Source organism: Gallinula chloropus (assembly GCF_964237585.1).
Source record: "Gallinula chloropus genome assembly, chromosome: 18".
Classification (NCBI taxonomy): Eukaryota; Metazoa; Chordata; class Aves; order Gruiformes; family Rallidae; genus Gallinula; species Gallinula chloropus.
This window is the reverse complement of record NC_140103.1, coordinates 14,306,127-14,327,936: the sequence shown is the minus strand read 5'-3', so window position 1 is coordinate 14,327,936 and position 21,810 is coordinate 14,306,127.

Genomic DNA, 21,810 nt, shown 5'->3' with positions numbered 1-21,810 from the left:
TCATTTACTCGTGCTTGAAGGGCTGAGGTGGGCTGCATACCCCACTTCATCATGTCCTCACCATGGTCACGCAGGTAAAACCACAGCGTCTCTCGCGGTGTGTACCTTCTATACACTCCCTTTTGGAGTGATGGACGCTTTCTCCCAATAGCTGCAACATCGTTCCATATGGGTTGGCAGTTGGACACATTGTTGTCAAGTCATTTGACCAGTTTCTCTACCGCTGCGATGACAGAGAGAAACATTGCCTTGATAATTCCCGAGTTGGCCGGACACCTCATATACGGTTGGTGGATCTGTATCATCCCAGTCCATTGATGCCAGTGAATTGGTGTGCCCTGCTGGTGCACTTCGTACAACTTTACGCCACATATCTGGGGTGCATAGGACGTCATCAGGATCAGAGGGAAGCTGTGAGTTGTCCAGATCATAATAAATTACCTCCCGTACAGCTAATTCTCTCAGGTGCTGGATAACTGCCTCTATGCTGTTACACTTGGGTGATTGACATGTAATATGTTCCTTTATGGGATACCTTTCCTTCACACTTGACAGTAGTCGCCTCCAGAGTCTGAGGATTTCCGTCTTTTTCCCAATTGCCTTGTCAATACCTCCTTCCCTACCTAGGGATCCCAACTGCTTGGCCTCCCTGCCATCTAATTCCAGACTATTGGCCCCGTGATACCAGCATCAGAGCAACCAAGTGATGTGCTCACTTGGGTGGCAGCTGAAATCTTTTTGAACCTCACACAGCTCACTCAGGGTCAGGGATCGTGTGACAACAACCTCTGGCCCCGCCTTATCCTGAGATGCTCGAGATGGCCCCGCCTCATCCTCATCACCATCATCCTTCACTACACAAACCCATTTCTTTTTGTGTTTCCTCTTTTGTACGGGAGCAACAGACACTGGTGTGGGTTGATGTTTTGGATTATTGGCAGTGTCTGCTGTAGGAATTGCAGTTGCTGCAGCGTCAGTTGGACAGGTTGCAACAGCCACATTTCCAGTCACAGGGGTTGCAGTGGCCTCAGTGCTAGTCACAGGGGTTGCAGTGGCCTCAGTACCGGTCATAGGGGCTGCAGCAGCTGCAGTCTGTGCTGGTCTGTTTTCTTTCCTTTCCCCCTGACAGTGCTGCCTGCTATTAAGCAGTGTTTGGTAAATAGTGGCCAGGACCCAGCACAGTGCAGTAAGTTGTGCATCTCTGGGAAACCTACAGCAATTTCTTTTCAGATATGCAGTCACATTAGCAGGGTCCTGTAGATGTTCAGGAGTGAAGTTCCAAACCATTGGGCGTGAGAAAGTGCCTAGGTACTTGCCCATACTCTGCCACATGTCCTGCCACTCATGATTACCTGGCCTCAGACAAAGCTCTTGAGTGGTATTCATAAACATGTGCTTAATATTTAACAAAAACTGAACCATTTGCACCAAACCTACCAACAGCATTTTTTAGGACAAAAAGCATTTTATATCTAGAAATCAAATGGTGTTTTTGTAGGGAAAAAAGAGCTGTTTTTAGAGTAAATTGGTGTTTTATAGAAAAGAAGCATGGTGCTTTTACACAACCACCGCTTTATTCTGTATGACAAAAATTTGGTTTTATAGAATAAAAGTGCTGGTTTACAGGGTTTTTAGGGTTTTTTTTTCCTCCCCAAAATAAAACGGAGTTTTCCAGGCTGAAATGGCTTCGTGTTCCTCCAAGGACCGACTGCATAATCTTCCCAAGGATTTCCACTCCCCTAGGGCTTCTAGTAGAAGCATGGCAATACACGTGGCATCACTAGATGCAAAGGATAACTGTCTAACACCTTGGCTTTTTTGATACCTAGCTAAAGCACAGAGGCTTTAACAACAATATTTTTACAGTGCATATGTAGCCATTTTCCTACCAAGCTTCACTTAATATTTATCGTTTTTATCTACATGCTAGAAAACTGAAAACTATTTACATACCAGTACAACAGATAGAGCCGCTGTAAAAACCAGGATCATTGTTTTCAGTGACAGTCACTTTCCCCCTTCAGCACCTTGCATCCCACAAAGCTAACTCCAGTCAGAAAACCCATTCCAGTTCATTCAGCACCTTTATATCTTCTGCAGCCACTGATAAACAACTCAGATCAGAAGACCAACAGCTGCTCCTCCAGCTGCTTTTAATCCTTCAGCAGGTAGGGCACTCCCCTTTCCCAAGGGACTGTGGGAAGGGCAGTGGGTGGGGCCAGGGGTATATAAACCACTGGTCTTGCACTAGGCAGCTTATTCTGCTGCTGGCTTTCTCTAATGTTAGTGCTCTGGCTTTCATTTAGCAGATGCAGCTTGGTAGTCAGCTTGGCTTATTGAGAACGTGTTTGAGGTAAGAGCTTAAGGAGTAGTCTGTGTTAAACAGTGTGTGTGTGTTAGAGAGTGTACTCATAGATGGGTTTAAGGTTTAGTTTTGGTTTCTTAATTGATTTATTATTGTGTTTTTAAGGGTTTGTAAGGTAACTCTACATAGTTATTTATTGGTCTGTGGTTCTAAGTGTGTGGCATTTTACTGATGTTCTTGACTGGACGGAGGATAGAACCTCATCTTTTATTAACCACTTTTCCCCTATTGTGTGTAAATTATGAGCATTGCTTCTTATAACAGGCCTGACTTACAAATCATCTAGCTAGGGTCAGGTAAAGCCTATAGGGTTTCAGCTTTTCCCAATACAGTAACAGGGATCAAATGGGCTACCTTTTCTCAGTTCCAGGAGAGGTCATGGCTTTCCTGGCGGTTTCCAAAGCACTGTGGTTTTTTCTAGCTTGTTTGGAGGTCACAGCAGGCCCCTCATGGACTGTAAGTATTAGCCCTTTATTTCACGGGCCTGTAGCAGAGCCCAGAGTTTGGTAGAAGACCAAATATAGCATTTGTCCCCAAAACACAAGGTATGCCTTGCAAATGCAGTTTCTGGGGCAGTGTGCCAACTGGGGAGGGGGGAGCAAGGGAGATAAATAATGAGTGGACTTGAGCCTGGGAGGAAGGGAGGCTTCCTGCAGGGATCTTAGGAACTGGTAAACTGTCGGTCTGCATCCGGGTGACTCGCTCAATGCTCTTTGCAGATGCAGAGGGATGAGCAGAGTGCCATAAGAAAGCAGGTCAGCATATGTTACACAAGGTAAGATGTGACTGGTGGCTGTATGACTAGCTTATCCATTTCAGTCTGTAACTTTTTTGTTTGAAGTCTCAAAGTGCCAAGCAAAGCCAGATGTCAGCACTGGTAGTGACCTCAGCCAGGTGAATTGAGACTAGCAGCCTAAATCAGTGATCACTTCTTCAGGGTCAACTGTGTCTGTGAAGTTCTAACTGTCTCTCTTGATTTACAGGTGATACCTGAAGCTTGACACAGCAAAGTGTCCCAGTAAGCAGACATCCAGTAGACATTTTACCCTGTCAAGAAAGGATTCTGCATCTCCAGACTCCTCAAAGCTATGTAGAAGGAGGCAGAGAAGGGGCAAGAATGGGAGGGGTGTGGGGGAGGCTCTGTAAGGCTGCACAGGGAGGAGCAGGTCACTTGTCAGTACAACGCCAGTCTGTGCCAGGCAGGGCAGCTCCAGCTCATATCTGTCTGTATGCTTGTTGTTTGGTGTGTCTTCTCTGTCTTAGTCCTTCTCTGGGTGTCAGCCTCCTCTTTGTGCTCAGAGGGGCACAGCGTGCCTCTCAGGCATAGTCTCTAGGGTCTTGAATGCCCATGCTTGCTCATCAGCATAGCGACCACAGGGCTCTTCTTGATTTGCCTGGCAAGGTCACAGCACGGTTTGTCCTTGCATCTTGGAAGTTTCCAGTTGGTCCTCTCTTGCGGCATCATCACCAGCTCTGCCAGGAGCTCTGCTCTCCAGTCACCTGTTTTCACATTTGAGGCTTTTTCCTTGCATCTTTCCATCATTAGGTATTGAAGGCAGTCATCTTGTGCATCTGTTGTCACAATTTTGACAGCAAGTCCTTCCAACGAGCTGTTCAAGTCCCCTCACTTCTGGGGTTGCCATAGAGCTCCCTCCTGTCTGCTCTTGGTGGTGTTGTTTGACAGTGTTGTCTGTCAGGAGCCCTTCTTGCTGACAGTTTTTGGCCCTCTTGGAGTCACATTGTCCACAGGGTTCTGCATTGTGTCATTCTGTGTGCATGTTTGGCTTGGAGCTGCTCTGCGCAGGGCTGTGGAGTTGGGGTGATGTGGCATAGCAGTAAGAGTCCAGGGTTACCGTGCAGGATTCTGCCTGGGAGGCTTTGGTAGAGGTGGTACTGTCAGCAGGGTGTGCAGATCATCCTTTCCATCCTGTTCCTGGGAGATGATGGGAGCTGCCTGGGTGGGGCCCTTCAGCATTGGAAAAAGCAGATGGGATTTTGCAGGGGTGTAAGGCTGCAGGGCTCCAAGGTATGCCTGCTGGTTTTTTATCTGTTTGTGTTTTAATGGCTGCCTGCAGTTAGACTCCAGATAGGGTTCCTAAATGGAAGCAAGAGGTCTGCAATGTTGCAGCAATGAGTTGGCATCAGGGTGACTTGCTTGGGGCCAGATGCCATGCATACCAATGCAGCAACAGAGGAGTCAAGGGGAAGACCCCAAGGAGGTAAGTCAGCTGGTGGCGTCAGCGTGATGAAATGGTCAGCGGCTCTGTGCCACCTTTAAGACTTGTGTGTGGCTGTTTCTCTTTTGAAGGTGCAAAGTGTGGAGGAAAGGGGGCCGTTTCCAGGGAAGGCCACTCGGGCCAGGTTAGTCATTCCTAGTGGGCCAGTGTTGCATTGCAGGTGAGCGTTATAGGCTGTTGTGGTTTTACCCTGGCTGAGAGCTGAGATCCATGCAGCTGCCTGCTCTTTAAAGGAAAAGAGCAGGGGGAGCAGAGGGGTCAGGGGGGTGTTAGGGAAGGGAAAAGGAAGGGGCAAATAACCCCAGAACCAAGAAACCCAAACCCCGTGGGTTGGGATAAGGATAGTTTACTAAAATAGTAGAAAGATAAAATATAACAATGCTAACAGGACTTCAGAGAAAAAAATATATGAAGCTGTTGATACACAATGCAGTTTCTCACTGAACCCACAGCTCAGGCCGTGCCACCCAGAGCCATCCCGGAACCCGACCGTCCCCCAAAAACCACATGTCCTGGAGCTGCCCCTGCTCCTCCTCCCATCAGCCCCCCTTTATACTGAGCATGATGTAATTGGCATAGAATACTCTTTGGCCTGTTTGGGTCACCTGTCCTGGCTTCGCCCCTCCTTTCTCATGAATAGAGAAATATGAAGAGCTGAGAAAGTCCTTGACTGTCTGACAGCAACTAAACCCATCAGGGTGTTATCAGTGCTGCTTTCATTTTAACTCTCAAACACAGCATTTCATCCGCTGCTACAAACAAAGTTAACTCCATCCTGACCGAAACAAGGACAGCCACTTAGAAGAATCTGTAAATCAAGTGATGCCGGAGATACGGCTTGCCATCTGGAGGCAAAGATCAGAGCTGCCAAAGTTGCCCGAGAGTGACATCATGCGGGGAAACCTGTAGCGGCAGCACTGGTGAAAGGGCCTAATGTCAAGCCCGTGGTCCAGGCTGTCTTGATTCGCTGTGGTTTTTTTTCAATAGATGAATCCATTAATATAAATTTTCCTTGTAAGAACTAAACTATCAATGAAGGATCTTGTGCTCATAGTAAAGGCTTCCTTCTGCCTTGGTCTTCACCTCATTAATGGAAAAACTCTTGTCCTTGTTGCTCAGAACCAAATATTTCTACAGACTCTGTGTGGCCCAGCATGATGCCTTTTGCTAGCTGCCTGTTTGATTTGGGTTTATCCTAGGTTATTCTGTTCTCTTCATTGCTCCCAAGAATGCCATTCATCCTTTCATTTACAAAATTTTCAGAACAAGCCATGCTTCTCCTACCTTACAAATCCTCTTTCACTTTACAATTACTCTGGAACTCAGACAATTCCCTTCCCTTCCCTTTTTGCTTTTGGGTTTTTTTGAGGGTTTTATGGTGTTGGGGTTTTTTGGGGGGGTGAGAGGGTGGGGGGTGTGGTGGTGTTGTGAAGAGCAACAAAATCACATCTGTTGTCTCCATTGATGCACTCAGATGTATTGATTTATCTACTCTTTGAACTGAAGAGGGACATTAACACTCCTGAATAACAGGAGCAGTTCCAGTTTGAACTCTTTCATCTTATGCTATGCATGCTGTTTACCAGTGACAACACTGAGTAAGTGCATTGTAATTCTGACATTCCACAAAACTACAGCTCTAGTACTGTTTCTTGTCCAGGTTGGTATATAAAGTACCATGAAATCCTGAAACACCAATCCTCTTGCTCTGGTCTAAAACCTTGAAGTGAGTCAGCTCTAAAGTTTTTTATTGGATTCAGTTCAGCAAACACACCCAAAGCACTTTCTTAGGGTCAGGCTGTACTGTAGTTTGCGTTCTGATAGGGATGAAAGGGCTTTTTGTACCAATCCCTGCCTGCTTGCGTGGAAAGTGGAACAATTTAACTTAGTGGCATTATAGTCCTTCCTTGAGTGAATGAGTGAGTTTGTAAATCACAAGAGGGGTGGTCATTAGCACAAGTAAGATAAAGCTATGTAGCTGGGCTATAAGATGTGCAAACTCTATTCTTCTAGATCCCTGGATAATCTACACATTAACCAATATTCCAAAACAAAAATAAAGCGTAATGCATTGGAGATATCCAGCAGAAGGTGGGAGTGATCTTCATTGGAAGATGGAAATAACTGACTTAATTGGTTATTAACTTATGAATTCAAGTGACTTTTAAAGCTGAGAAGTGGAGCACATGAAATATTTTTTTCTAAAAGTTTGATAACTTTGTTTTGTGCATTTTCATGATTATATGGATATCAGAGCAGTTAACTTTGCATCTTTAAGCATACTGTCAGGAGGATACCATACTGTCTGCTTGCCCAATTTCATTCCTAGAAAGGACAGAATAATTTTTGCTGAAGTTGTCAAAAAATCAAAACATGATTTAAGTGAGGCAACATCCTAACCACTAGGTCTTTGGGTGGCAATTGTCAGAACCTGACTAGCAGCTTTAGCATACGAGATATCATTATATTCAGTCTCTGAGTGTTTCAGGATATTCCAAGTAACACAGCTACATCTGTAGAATAGTGCTTACTTGCTAAGTTAGTGTAAACAAGCAAGATCAGTTGAGAGCAATGGGAATTATGTTGAGCTGCATCTTCTCCAACTAGGCAGAAAATGTTTGCTTTCAGGTTGACTTTCTCAGTTGCTTTGCCCTGCTATTAAAGTAATTATTGTCTGACCCTTGTCAGACCCAGAAGGGGTTACAGATAGGGGTGATCACTTAACCTGCCTAGCAAGGAACTGTCATGAGGATCACTAGCCCTCATCCTTATTGGGGACTTCAATTTACCAGATGTCTCCTGGATGTACAGTACAGCAGGGAGGAAGCAGTCTATCAGATTCCTGGAGTGTTTGGAAGACAACTTCCTGACCCAGCTGGTGACTGAACCCACCAGGGATGGTGCTCTGATGGACTTGTTGTTTGAAAACAGTGAAGACCTAGTGGGGGATGTGAAGGTTGGAGGACGCCTGGGGCATAATGATCATGAGCTGACAGAATTCTTAGTACTGGGAGAAGTAAGAAAGGGAAACACCAGAACAAGCACCTTAGGCTTCTGTAGGGCTGACTTTGATCTGTTCAGGAAGCTGCTCAATAAGATTCCATGGGAGGCAGCCCTGGAGGGCAAAGGAGCCCAAGAGGGTTGGTTGCTCCTCAAGAAGGAAATCTTGGCAGCACAAGAACAGGCTGTCCCGGTCTGTTGGAAGAGGAGTCAGTGAGGAAGGAAGCCAGCTTGGCTGAGGAGGGAGATCCAGGAAAATCTTTGGGAAAAGAGGGAAAAATATGAGCTTTGGAAGAAGGGGGAGGTGTCTTGGGCTGACTATAGGAATTTAGTGAGATCATGTAGGGAGAAAGTCAGAAGGGCTAAAGCTGAACTGGAAATCAGACTGGCCAGTTCTGTAAAAGAGAATAGAAAGTCCTTCTCTAGGTACATTAACAGTAAGAGGAGGATCAAAGAGAATCTCCATCCCTTATTGGATACTGAGGGAACACTAGTGACAAGGGATAAGGACAAGGCTGAGGTCCTTAATTCCTTCTTTACCACAGCCTGTAGTAGTAAAGATGGTTACTCCCTGAGTACTCATCCTCAGGAACTGGCTGACAGAGAGGGGAAGAATAGCATAATTCCCATGGTTAAGGAGGAGATGATTAGTCATCTACTTGGCCAGTTAGACACTAACAAGTCAATGGGACCTGATGGGATTCACCTGAGGGTGCTGAGAGAGCTGGCAGATGTGCTTGCCAAACCCCTTTCCATCATCTACCAGAAATCCTGGCAGACTGGGAAAATTCCGCTTGACTGGAGGCTGGCAGATGTGACACCCATAGACAAGAAGGGGCAGAAGGAGGATCCAGGGAACTCCAGGCCTGTCAGCCTGACCTCACTCCTGGGGAAGATCATGGAGAGGGTCATCCTGGGAGCTGTCATGCAGCTCGTGTGATGGCCAGGGGATCAGGCCCAGTCAACATGGGTTTACAAAAGGTAGATCCTGTCAAACTAACCTGATCACCTTCTATGACAAGGTGAATGGCTTAATGGACAAGGGGAAGGCTGTGGCTGTGTATACCTGGACTTCAGGAAAGCCTTTGACATGGTTTCTCAGAGCATTCTGACTAAGAAACTGGCTGCCACTGGCCTGGACAGGTGAACCCTCAACTGGGTTAAAACCTGGCTGGGCAGACAGAGCCAAAGGGTGGTGGTGAATGGAGCCAAATCCAGCTGGAGGCTGGTCACGAGTGGTGTCCCCCAGGGCTCAGTCCTGGGTCCAGTCTTGTTCAACATCTTTACCAATGACCTGGATGAAGGGATTGGATGCTCCTTCAGTAAGTTTGCAGATGACACTAAACTAGGAGGAAGTGTTGATCTGCCTGAGGGTAGGGAGGCTCTTCAGAGGGATCTGAACAGGCTGGACCGATGGGCTGAGACCAATGGGATGAAGTTTAACATGGCTAAGTGTAGAGTGCTGCACATGGGACATAACAACCCCCTGCAGTGCTACAGGCTGGGGGAGACTGGCTGGAGAGCTGTCAGGAAGAGAAGGACCTGGGGGTGTTGGGTGACTGCAGGCTGAGTATGAGTCTAGCAGTGTGCCCAGGTGGCCAGGAAGGCTAATGGCATCTTGATTGTATCAAAAACAGTGTGGTCAGTAGGTCTGGGGAGGTGATTTTGCCCCTGTACTCAGCATTGGTGAGGCCACACCTCGAGTGCTGTGTCCAGTTCTGGGCTCCCCACCATCAGAAGGACATTGATGTCCTTGAGCAAGTGCAGGGAAGGGCAACCAGGCTGGGGAAGGGGCTGGAGGGCAAATCCTGTGAGGAACGGATGAGGGAGCTGGGGATGTTTAGGCTGAGGGGAGACCTTATCACCACCTACAACTACCTGAAGGGAGGTTGTAGAGAGGTGGGCGATGGTCTCTTCAACCAGGTGACAGAAGATAGAAGAAGGGGCGATGGCCTCAAGCTGTGCCAGGGCAGGATTAGATTGGATATTAGAAAAAAAAAAAATTACTGAAAGGGTTGTTGGGCTGGAACAGGCTGCTCAGGGAGGGGGTTGAGTCACCTTCCCTGGATGTGTTCAAAAAAAGGGTAGATGAGTTGCTTAGGGATATAGTTTAACTTAGGATGGGAATGGTTGGACTCAAAGATCTTCAAAGGTCTCTTCCAACCTGGTAATTCTGTCATTCTGTGACTTCATTTAAGACCTTCCTCTCCCAACCCACATTCCTGCCCCAGTTTTACCCAGGTAAGAAAGTCAAGTCTTGGGTATAGGCAGCATTCATACAAAATAACAAGAACCTTGTGATTAAAGCAGAGCCTCAGAGTCAGGAAGCTTGAGTTTATGTCTGGTTTTCTTCTGTATATTCTGTGTGACTTTGAAAAACAAAGAATCGATATCAGAGAAAAATGGCCATGAGTTTTCACTGCTGCAGTATTGTAAAATACCTTCAAAACTGCAAGTAGTCTTGAAAATATAAATGTTAATTGCCCTTCCTGTGGTTCCCCTACCACAATACACCAAGCAGGTTGAGTGGTTACAGTCTTTGTTCACAACTAAATCATTGTGAGTTCCTGAGTATTCTAGGATTTAAAATATTTTTTTGCCTTTACAGGAAACATTGCACATTCAAAAGAGCAGTGAAGACTCAGAGGTGAATGTCAGCCCTCATCACACTAATCTCCAAGGACAATGGCTGTCGTTGGATACAACACTTAGATGATGCATATTATAAAGTCAGTATCTTGTGCATGTAGACCAAAGGCTCTCATCTGGGCTTCTTTCCAGATAGAGCACAAGCCAGTGTACACCTCTCTGGCCAAGTCATTAGTGCTCTCATAAAAGGAACAGTCCTGTGAACCAGTACACTTTTTCCAGAACTCTTTTTAATCTCACTTCTATTTTAGGTTAAACTGGATCAAAAAGATCAATTCTGAAACTCCCTAGTGCCCACTGAGAGCTTGAACCACTCAGCCACAGAACCAGGCTCCTTCCTGTGAAAGTGGTAAGACAAAGTTTAAAATTGGTGTTGGTAATTCGGGTACTTGTGGGACCAGACAAATAACAAGTAAGAGCTTTCTTTATTACATTTTAAAAGTGAATATTTAAATCCCTTATCCAATCTGAGTTTTGCTTCCTGGTATTTTTTCATCTGTAGCATGAAAATCCTCATTTATTAGCACTGGCTAACCACAGCATAAACCTCAGCAACCCGAAATGCTGCCTTGGAACTTGGAACAGGGAGCAGAGCACCACCTAGTGACAAAGGATAAAATTACTCATTTGTTACTAAATGTTTTATTGGATAATGTTTAAAATTCAGAGAAAAAAAAACTAATACAAATAAAATATCTAAGTTAACAGTTAAAATCTTTTACAATCCTAAGTTATTGTCTGTCAAATATAAGGTAACTTTTCCTGTACTAATCGAAGGAATACAAGAGTTACGATTACTGATTCCAGTCTTTTCACATGAACTTCAGTTGCTTGGAATATAGATTTTATTAACTATTAGTGATTCGTTCCACTTGCTGTTTTCCTTTATACACAGTAAGAATGTAACACAAAGCTTAAGGAGAATAATTCAAAAAGGCCAGAACAACATTGAAAGCTAGTATTAGTATGTGATGACAGCAAGCCATCAAATTCCAATATTAGCCTTCATCATTGGCACTGTTCTTTTAGAAGGTTTTTAAAAAATCAGATAATGACACAGAACCCAGACACACTACTCTGTGTCTAGGTTAAAGCTATTATCAATTTTGGTTATTTTTCTTGATAAAAACAAAATACTGAACTCTTATAGAAAAAAGTTACATTTCACTTGAAACAAATGCAAATTTCTCATTTGTATGTCAGAGGAAAATGGTTTTTCCATGTTTTTAAAGTGCTATAGTGCCAAGTGTTGCTTAAGGAACTCATTTAGCGGTGGACTTGTCAGTACTAGGTTAATGGTTGGATGTGATGATCCTAAAGGTCTTTTCCAACCTAAACTGTTCAAAAAAAGTGATGGAGAATTCATATTCTCTATTTAGGTTCTCTATTTAGGTTTTTATAGACAACAAATTACTTTTGCAACTTGTATTACATGTTAGAATCTTATTCTGATTTTCAAATTATGATAACTGTCTACAAACTGATAAATAATGAGCATTAAAAGGCACAATGCTGATAAAGAACTATGAGTTGACTGGAAACTAAATGGTGTAATAAATCCTTTGTAAGACACAGAGTTTTTAGCAATCTTTCCTGATACGTTTTCTCAGAAGCACTTACTGGGTGAAGGGAGGTGTAAATTTAAATCAGTATTTTACCAAGCTCTGTTAAATCAATTCAAAAGTAAATTTCAGAAACATTTCACAAGTTAACTTTTTAAAAATATAGATATATTTATTTCCAGTTAGCTTAGAATGACTGTGAAATTCTCTAGGGCAGAGATTTATTATTAGTTTAAAAATCCCAGTTTCAGATATTACCAATTTACTTCCATCGATACCAGGTTGTCACCAGAGTTGCTTTCTGCATCTGCACTCAAAAAAGTGGAACAAGTTCTTTGTAAGCCACACCAGCCTATTGCTCTGCCTCTTGTACAAGAGGTCCCAGTTCTTAAACAGCTTCCCAAAACGGCTTCAGTTCCACTCAGTTTTATTGTAGTTGTGGTCGCTTCTTAGAGAGGACTCCTTTTCCCAGCGACTGTCGGGAAGGGAACAAAAAGGCACTTTTAAGATCTTTTCCATTTGTAATATTAACCTTCCCTAGATTATGGAGTTGAACTTAGTTCACATGTAAATAAAAATACAGCAGGGAGGGCACTGAGAAAGCAGGTCATTGGAAGTGGCGAGTAACTTCTGCCTTCACTGGTCATGCAAGTCTCAAGCACCCGTGCAATTCGGTCTGGCGATTCCTCTGCGTGCAAAACTCACTGGACATCGGCGAGAGGTAATTACAGTCTAACATGACGTGCTGGTGTAACGTAACTGTACGACAGCTGGAAAGGATCTCTGACTGCCTGTACACTGATAATACGGCCTGAATAGCGAGCTGGTATCACTGTCGTTGGCCTTGCACAATGAAGCAGCCCGTGTTTTGTACAAATCAGCTGCTGGGGAGAAAGGCTCTGAAGCGGGAGTCTCTGTTGAGGGACCCCTTTCTGCAAGCAGCAACCCCCGGGCATAGATCCAAGAGGGCAACTAATCTTAAAGCACCAAAAATCAAAAGGAGAGAGGCAGCGGGTGCACCCATCAGCGGCCATCAGCACCCATCAACAGCCATTGCTCTGCACGGAGCGGTGACTCATCGGGGGTGGAGCTAGGGGCGACAGCAATTATCCCTCACTATACAAGAGGGTCCTCTGGGAGCGCCAGCGACCAGGAGTGGTGTGACCAGGACAGGCAAACAGGGCTTGGCATGTCAGAAGGCCGTGGCAGGGCGAGCAGGCAGGGCGAGCCCACCCTTCTGGCTCACAGGGTAAACTGAGCGGACCGGCTAGTGCTCACAGGGTACACAGGTGGAGCCAAGGGATTCCTGTTTGCTCTGCGTTCAGACTGTCGAACCATGGTCTCCACCAGGCAGAGAGGTTCCCCCTACAAATCTGGGGCAACCCTGACGGAGGGCCTGCCTAGAGATGCTGCGGTTCAGGTCCCAGGCTGCAGGCAATGCTGGAGTCTGCAGTTGCCAGAGAAAAGAGGCAAGCACCTAACCTGTGTGAGGTGTGAGCAGGTCGATGATCTGCTTGCTTTGGTAGTAAAACTAAAGGAGGAGAATGAAAGACTGAGAGCAATCAGGGATTGTGAGCTAGAGATTGACTGGTGGAGTAGCTCCCTGGCATCCCAAAAAGATGAGAGTCGGGAAGACACCTCGCACCTGAAGATGGTCTCCTCTCTCTGCCCTAGCCTGGTAAATGGGAGGGACCCAAACCCCGAGGGTGCCTGGAAGACAGTCCCAACTTGTCGTTGTAGGCACTCCCCCTGCCTACCTTCCCCACTCCCCCAGGTTTCCCTAAGCAACAGGTTCGGGGCCCTAGTAGTTGAGAAGTTATGTGAGGAGGTGAATGGAGCCCCTCTGCCTCAGAGAAAGCGGAAGCCTAGAGTGAGGCGACCATCCGCACGCCTTGAGACAGCCTCTGTTGGGCAAGAGAGAAAGGTAGTTGTAGGGGATTCCCTTCTTAGAGGGACAGAAGGCCCTATATGTAGACCAGATCCTACATGCAGGGAGGTGTGTTGCCTCCCTGGAGCCCGGATAAGGGACATCACCAGAAGGCTACCAGGGATGGTAAGATCAACTGACTATTTTCCATTACTGATAGTTCAAGCAAGCAGGGATGCGATCACAAAGTGTAGCCTGCAAGCTGTCAAAAGGGAATTCTGGGACCTGGGACACTTAATTGAGGGGGGAGGAGCCCAAATAATATTCTCTTCTATCCCCACTTGTGGGAGGAGGGGCTCAGAGCAGGACAAGAGAACCCACGAGTTGAATGTGTGGCTGAAAGGCTGGTGCCCGCACAAGAACTTTGGGTTTGTTGATCAGGGGATGGTGTATTCTGCTCCTGGCATGATGACTGCTGAGGGGGCTCACCTGTCCCATAAAGGAAAGTGGATCCTTGCCCAGGAGATGGCAGGGCTCATCGATCAGGCTTTAAACTAGTTAGGAAGGGGGAAGGGGATACCACAAAGGCTGCTGGGGTTAGGCAAGTACTTCGGGAGTCACAGCGGGAGCTGATGGTGGAAAAAGGTAAATACCAAAAGCACAATGGTGGACTTTGTGACGTTTTTCCACGTGGCAGTAGGGAAAATTCTGTGGATTGCCCTGGTTACTCCTCAGTGGAGCCACTTTTGCCAATCCCCTGTCAGAAAACTCACTGTGGGCTGTTGAGGGTACCTACATCTGCTGCCCCAATAAAATGCCTTTATACAAATGCACGTAGCATGGGGAACAAACAAGAAGAATTAGAGATCCTTGTGCGGTCGCAGGGCCACGATCTCATTGCAATCACAGAGACGTGGTGGAACAACCTGGATGACTGGCATGCTGTCCTGGATGGCTATGTGCATTTTAGGAAAGACAGGCTAGGGAGGCGAGGTGGGGGACTTGCTCTTTATGTGAGAGAGCACCTAGAATGTATTGACCTCCACCTGGGGAAGGATGAACCATCCATCGAGTTCTTGTGGGTTAAAATCAAGGGGCAAACTGCTATGTGTGACATTGTTGTGGGAGTGTGCTATAGGCCCCCTGATCAAGAGGAGCAGGTTGATAATGCATTCTATAAGCAGTTAGAAACAGCCTCAAGATCCCGGGCACTGATCCTTATGGGGGACTTCAACTATCCAGATATTTGCTGGGCAAGCAACACGGCCAGTCGTGTGCAGTCCAGACAATTTCTGCGGTGTGTTGAAGACAATTTCCTGTTACAGATGGTGCAGGAGCCTACAAGGGGCTGGTGCTGGACCTTGTTTTAAATGACAAGGACGGGCTCATTAGGGAAGTGAAGGTCGGGGGCAGCTTAGGACAAAGTGACCATGAAATGGTCGAGTTCAAGATCCTGGGCGGAAGAAACAAGCCAAAAAGTAGGATAGCAACCCTGAATTTTGGAAGAGCTAACTTTGATCTCCTCCGCAACTTAATAGGGGCTATCCCGTGGGCTACGCTGTTTGAAGGAATGGGAGCCTGTGAGAGCTGGCTATTATTCAAACAGTGCTTCTTCCAAGCAGAGGAACGATGCATCCCTTTGAGTAATGAATTGGGAAAGAGAGGCAGAAGACCTGCGTGGATGAACACAGAGCTATTGAGTAAACTCAAAGGGAAGCAGAAGATCTATGAATTGTGGAAACAGGGTCTGAGCACCTGGGGAGAATGCAGGAATGTGGTCAGGGCCTGTAGGGATGCAACTAGGAAGGCTAAAGCCCTCTTGGAAATGAAGCTGGCAAGGGACATAAAGGATAATAAAAAGGGTTTTTTTTAGATATGTTAATAGTAAGAGGATGGCCAGGGATAATGTAGGACCCTTGCTGAATGAGGAGGGTTTCCTGGTAACGGGGGATGCTGAGAAGGTGGAGATACTGAATGCTGCCTTTGCTTCGGTCTTCACTTCAAAGGCCCCTCGGGACCCACAGATCCTGTATGAAAGTTGGAGTGTTGGGGAAACGAAGAATTTCCCTCTGGTTGAAGTAGGGGAGGTCCAGGAGCGGCTCAAAGGGATTAATGCACAGAAATCCATGGGCCCTGATGGGTTTCATCCACGTGTGCTGAGGGAGCTGGAGGAGGTGATTGCTGAGCCGCTCTCTATCATCTTCAACAGGTCTTGGAGGACAGGAGAAGTGCCTGGGGCCTGGAGGATAGCCAATGTCACTCCAGTCTTTAACAAGGGCAAGAAAGAGGAACCTAGTAACTATAGGCCAGTCAGCCTCACTTCTGCCCCAGGAAAGGTAATGGAACAGCTTGTTCTGGATGCCATCTCCAAGCAATTGGAAGAGAAGAAGGACATGAGGAGCAGTCAGCATGGATTCACCAAGGGGAAATCGTGCTTGACCAATCTCATAGCCTTCTATGATGTCATCACTGGCTGGGTGGATGGAGGGAGAGCAGTGGATGTCATCTACCTTGACTTCAGCAGGGCCTTTGATACTGTCTCCCATGAAACCCTGATAGCAAAGCTGAGGGAACAAGGGATAGATGAGTGGGCAGTGAGGTGGGTTGAGAATTGGCTGTCGGACCGAGCCCAGAGGGTTGTGATTCGAGGAGCAGAATCTGACTGGAGGCCTGTTACTAGCGGTGTTCCCCAGGGCTCGGTGTTGGGTCCAGTCCTGTTTGATATCTTCATTGACGACCTTGATGAGGGAATAGCACCCACCCTCAGCAAGTACCCGATGATACAAAGCTGGGAGGAGTGGCTGACACGCAGGACGCTGCGCTGCCATCCAGCGAGACCTGGACAGGCTGGAGAGCTGGGCAGGGAGAAACCAGATGAAGTTCAACAAAAGCAAGTGTAAAGTCTTGCACCTGGGAAGGAACAACCGTTTGTATCAGTACAGGCTGGGGGATGACCTGCTGGAGAAGAGCTCAGTGGAGAAGGACCTGGGGGTCCTGGTAGATGACAGGTTGGCCATGAGCCAGCAGTGTGCCCTGGTGGCTAAGAGAGCCAATGGGATCCTGGGGTGCATCGGGAGGAGTATAGCCAGCAGGTCAAAGGAGGTGATCCTCCCCCTCTACTCTGCCCTGGTCAGGCCCCACCTGGAGTATTGTGTCCAGTTCTGGGCTCCTTGGTTTAAAAAGGACAGGGATCTCCTGGAGAGAGTCCAGAGAAGGGCCACGAAGATGATTAGGGGCCTGGAACATCTCCCCTACGAGGATAGGCTGAGTAAGCTGGGACTCTTCAGCCTTGAGAAGAGAAGACTAAGGGGGGACCTAATTAAAGTTTATAATTATCTTAAGCAGGAGATTCAGGGGGAATCAGCCAGCCCCTTTTCAGTGGTCTGTGGAGATAGGACAAGGGGCAATGGCTGCAAGTTGGAGCACAGGAAGTTCCGCACCAACATGGGGAAGAACTTTTTCCCAGTGAGGGTGAGGGAGCCCTGGGACAGGCTGCCCAGGGAGGTGGTGGAGTCTCCATCTCTGGAGATATTCAAGACCCGTCTGGACGCCTATCTGAGTGATATGTCCTAGGGAGCTGCTTTGGCAGGGGGGTTGGACCAGATGATGTCTTGAGGTCCCTTCCAACCCCTACAATTCTATGATTCTATGATCCTATGATTCCATATTAATTACATCATGCTCAGTATATAAAAGGGGGGCTGGTGGGAGGAGGAGGAGGCAGCTCCAGGACGTGCATTTTTGTGCACGGCCAGAGTTGTGTGATTCAATGAGAAACTGCATTTGTGTATCACCTGTTTCATATATTTTGCTTCAAAGTCCTGTTATCATTGTTATATCTCTCTTTCTGCTATTCTAGTAAACTATCCTTACCCAACCTGCGAGGTTTTGTTTCCTTTTACTTGGGTTTTTTCCCTTTCCCTTCCCTCTCCCTCCCCCCCAACTTGTCCCCCCACCCTCTTCCTTTTAAAGAACAAGTGACTGTGTGGTGCTCAGCTCTCAGCTGGGGCAAAACCACATCTACTAAAATCCAAAACAAATCTATTCTTAAAAACATGAAAATTCTTATATTAAAGTTATATTAATTGTCTCTTAAGCGACATCTACATCAATTTATTCAGCATGGTTACATTTCATTGAATCAACAGGGCCAGCCATACAATGAAGAAGATCAGTTGGTTGCTGCTTAGAAACATCCAGTCATCAGTTTCCACATGGCATCCTTGAGCTCCTGGAACATCAGCCTTAGATGAGGGGGTTGACTGCTGGTGGAACCACTGATTAAAGAAATACCTCTACCAGGTTAAGTGGTCTGTGGAGACTGGACAAAGGCCAATGGCTTCAAGTTGGAGAATAGGAGTTTCAACACCTAAATGGAGAAGAAATATTCACAGTGAGGGTGACAGAGCCCTGGGACAGGCTGACGAGGGGGGTTGTGCAATCTCCTTCTCTGGGGGTATTAAAGACCTGTCTGGACACTGACCTGTGCGATCTGTCCTGGGGAGCTGCTTTGGCAGGGGGGTTGGATTCGATGATCTCTGGAGGTCTCCTCCAACCTCAATTCTGTGAATCAGTGAATCTATAAATAGGGAGGAGATTGAGAGGGGATCTTCAGGTAGGCAAACATGTCAGTGCTGACAGACAAGGAGTCCACTCCCAAGTAAGGAAGGCATGTGGAAAAGGCTTTGTGCCATCCCTACTCCGAGGGGATCCTCAGCACAGCCCTGAAGATCTGCACATAGGACACCACAATGAGCACAAAACAGCCAAAACCTAAAGAAGCTCTGACCACAATTTCCCTGAGCGAGGCCCGTAAGCAAGAAAGCTTGAGGATATGGGGGATTTCACAGAAGAACTGCTCAGCAGCATTGCCCTGGCAGAGGGGGAGTGAAAAGATATTTGCTGTGACAATATATTTAATAAGGAAAAAAAATTATCTGCTGCTTTATTCTGTCTGAGATAAGAGTGAGAAAGTGTAAGGAACTTTGCAGACAACAAGATCACTGATGTAGGGGGAGAAGGTCCTCCAAGCCCGGCAGTAGATATTCCCTTGCAGCCAATGGAGAAGACCATGGTGAATGAGGCTATTCCTCATCAGCCCATGCTGGATGATGTGGAACAGTGATTCTACATGCAGCCTGTAGACATCCCCATGCTCAGGCAGGTGCAGACACCTGAAGGAGGCTGTGACCTCATAGGAAGTCTGTGCTGGAGCAGGTTTGCTGGCAGGGCTGTGGAGGACCCAGGCTGGAGCAGTCTGTTGCTGAAGGACGGCAGCCCATTCAAGTGACCCACCCTGGGGCAGTTGGTGATGATCTGAAGCTATGTGGGAAGGACTTGGAGGGGTTCATGGAGGACTGTCTCCTGTGGGTGGGACGCAATGCTGGAGCAAGGGGAGACTGTGAGGAGTCCTCCCCTGAGGAGGAAGGAGCGGCCGAGACAATGTGTGATGAACTGACCCCAATGCCCATTTCCCCATCCTCCTGTGCTGCTCAATTAGAGGAAGGAGAGAATTAGAGAGTGAAGGAGACCCTGGGAAAAACAGGGAGGGATGGTGGGGGGGGTGTTTTAATTTTTTTTTTCTTTCTTTCTCATTCCTCTGCTCTCTTTGATTGGGTAATGAATTAGATGGGTTTATTGAGAGTAACTCAGGAGAGTGACCGCTGCATGATCTCTCCCTGTCCTTATCCTGACCTTTTGTTACATCTTCTCTCCCCTATGCAGCTGAAGAGGGGGAGTGATAGAGCAGCTTTGGTGAGCACCTGGGTCAATCCAATTCTAAAAGAGGTTGAAGAGGAAGTACATGGGCATGTGGAGTCAAGGGTCATAGGCTACAATAATGATCATTAAACTCCTGCCCAGGAGACCAGCCAGGTAGATGCCCAGGAAGAGCCAGAAGTGCAGGAGCTGCAGCTCCCGTGTGTCTGCAAAGGGCAGAAGGAGGAACTGCCTGATGGAGCTGCTGTTGGACATCTGCTGACTCTCTGTAAGGAAAAGTGTTTTCAGAAGTAAAAGACAGGAATCAGGAGAGATTTATAACAAGGAAAACTGCAATCTTCATTTTTCTGACAAATACCCAGGTGTGTATGAGGAGCAGAAGCCTCTCCCATGGGCTCCCAAAGAGACATTCCTGGTCTTTAGTTATAGGTACAGGTGCATAGGGGTGACACACAGTTTCCATCAGATCAACCCACTCTCATGGACAACAGGATCTTGGAAACTTGCCTCTGCCCACAGTAATTCCCATGGGAGCTGGGACCAGCAGCTCCATGGCAGAAGGTTTTGATTTTTGTGCCACTGAAATTGTGGCAAGAGGAATCCCAGCTGCAATGGGTTTGTGGCAGTCATAGGTCAGAGCTGCGTCCCCTTCCAGCCCCAGGGCTGCAAAGCAAGGATGAGGGGTCTGGAGTGACGCTCACGGGGGGAAAGAGTCACCTTCCTGTCCCTGCCTGGGGTTCCTGTCTCATGGGGAGACATAGAAAGGTGATTCTTCTGCCCAGCTCTGGTTTGGTCAGGAGAAACAACTCTGCTGGACAGAAGGATTTCTCCCCAGCCAAGGGAGGGAAAGGCAGTAAAGACTTAGTGTCTTTCCAAGTTAGTTACTTGGAGCTCCAGGGACACCTCACAGGAGACTCTGGGGAATGGAGTATGTGACGTATTCGCCTGCTCCTCTGCTGGGAGCTGGGCTGGGCTCCTGGGATGGAGGGAGCTCACTGCAACCCAGCAGCCCTGACAAGAGACAGCTCTGCCCAGGAGCAGCTCCTCTGCCAAGGACACAGGGCTGGGGACACTGCCTGTAGGCACCGAGGGGAGACCTGTGAGGCTGAGAGAGCTGATGGATGCTGAGAGCTCACTGCAGGAGAAATCTCCACAGCACTCTGCCTGGTATGTCTGTGGGTGCAGGGCAATGCAGGTTCTGTTCCTGGAGGGATCTCCTCAAGCTGGGACATGGGGCAGTGTGTGGGGTCTGTCAGGAGGACAGGTTCTCTCTAGGACCAGAAAGTGCTGCCTGGAAGGGATGCCCTTGTGCCCCATCAGAGGGACAGGGCAGGACAGCTGTCTTCTCCTGGGCATGGCTGCAGAGGTGTGAAGCAGTGTGTGCACCACGGGGTACCCAGGGCTTTCCCTGCGCCACAAGGGCTCTGTGCTCGGGTAAGGACCCTGCTCCTACCAGGGTCAGCACTCACCCTGCCTGATGGGCTTCCATCCATGCTGGTGCACAAAGAAGCTCTGGGTGGAAAGTGTGACCCATGGAAGTGTAGGGTCCTTCTGCTGTCAAAGTGTGCTGCATCGGCCAGGTTTACTCCCAGCTCCAGTGGATCTCTGGCAACTTCCCAGACACTTTTCAAGAACACCAAGGACGTAATTTCTACTCCAGGTAAAGAGACTTTGCTTTGATTTTTCCGCTCTTGTGGACTGGGTGGGAAGTGGGAGCTGAGCTTTTCTTGATAACTCTACAGAAGGCAGTGCAAACTCACTGGTCATTAGGACTTGTCAGAGCATGTCCAGTGCCCTGATGCGAGGAGGGGTCTCCAGAGCAGAGTTGAGCACAGAACAGGTTGAATGAGATCTGTGAGCACAGAGCAGGAGGTGACATGGACAGAGAGAAGCTGTTCCAGGGACAGGTCCAGGCAGCAGAGTCATTGTCAGGGAGGGAGAGGTAGCTGCTCCCAGAAATGCCATGGAAGTGGGGATTTGGTAAATCTCTGATATCCCCTGCAGTGCCAACACTATGTTCTATAGGGAACACCAGGGTGTGATCACAGAGTGTCCAGCACAGGGCAGCTGAGACCAGGGCTGGTGGACAGAGCAGCTCTCCCCACTTTGCGCTCAGGGGAAAGTTTCACTGGTACTGCAGCAGCAATGTCAGGGAGTTCTGACAGAAGAAACACTCCTCAGTTGCAGTCAGGAGAAAACCAAAGCTCCAAAGCTCTGCTCTGCCCTCGGCTGAAACTGGAGTGACAGTGCTGAAAAGCTCATTCCTATTCACAAGGGATTTAGTCTGAGATCACACCATCCTTCTATTTAGTGACTGCTGACAGGCAGGACTGAGTTCTTGACAGCTCACAGCTGACCCTCCTCCCAGCACTGGCATGCAATACAAAGCAGAGCTCCCAAAAGGGACCTGCT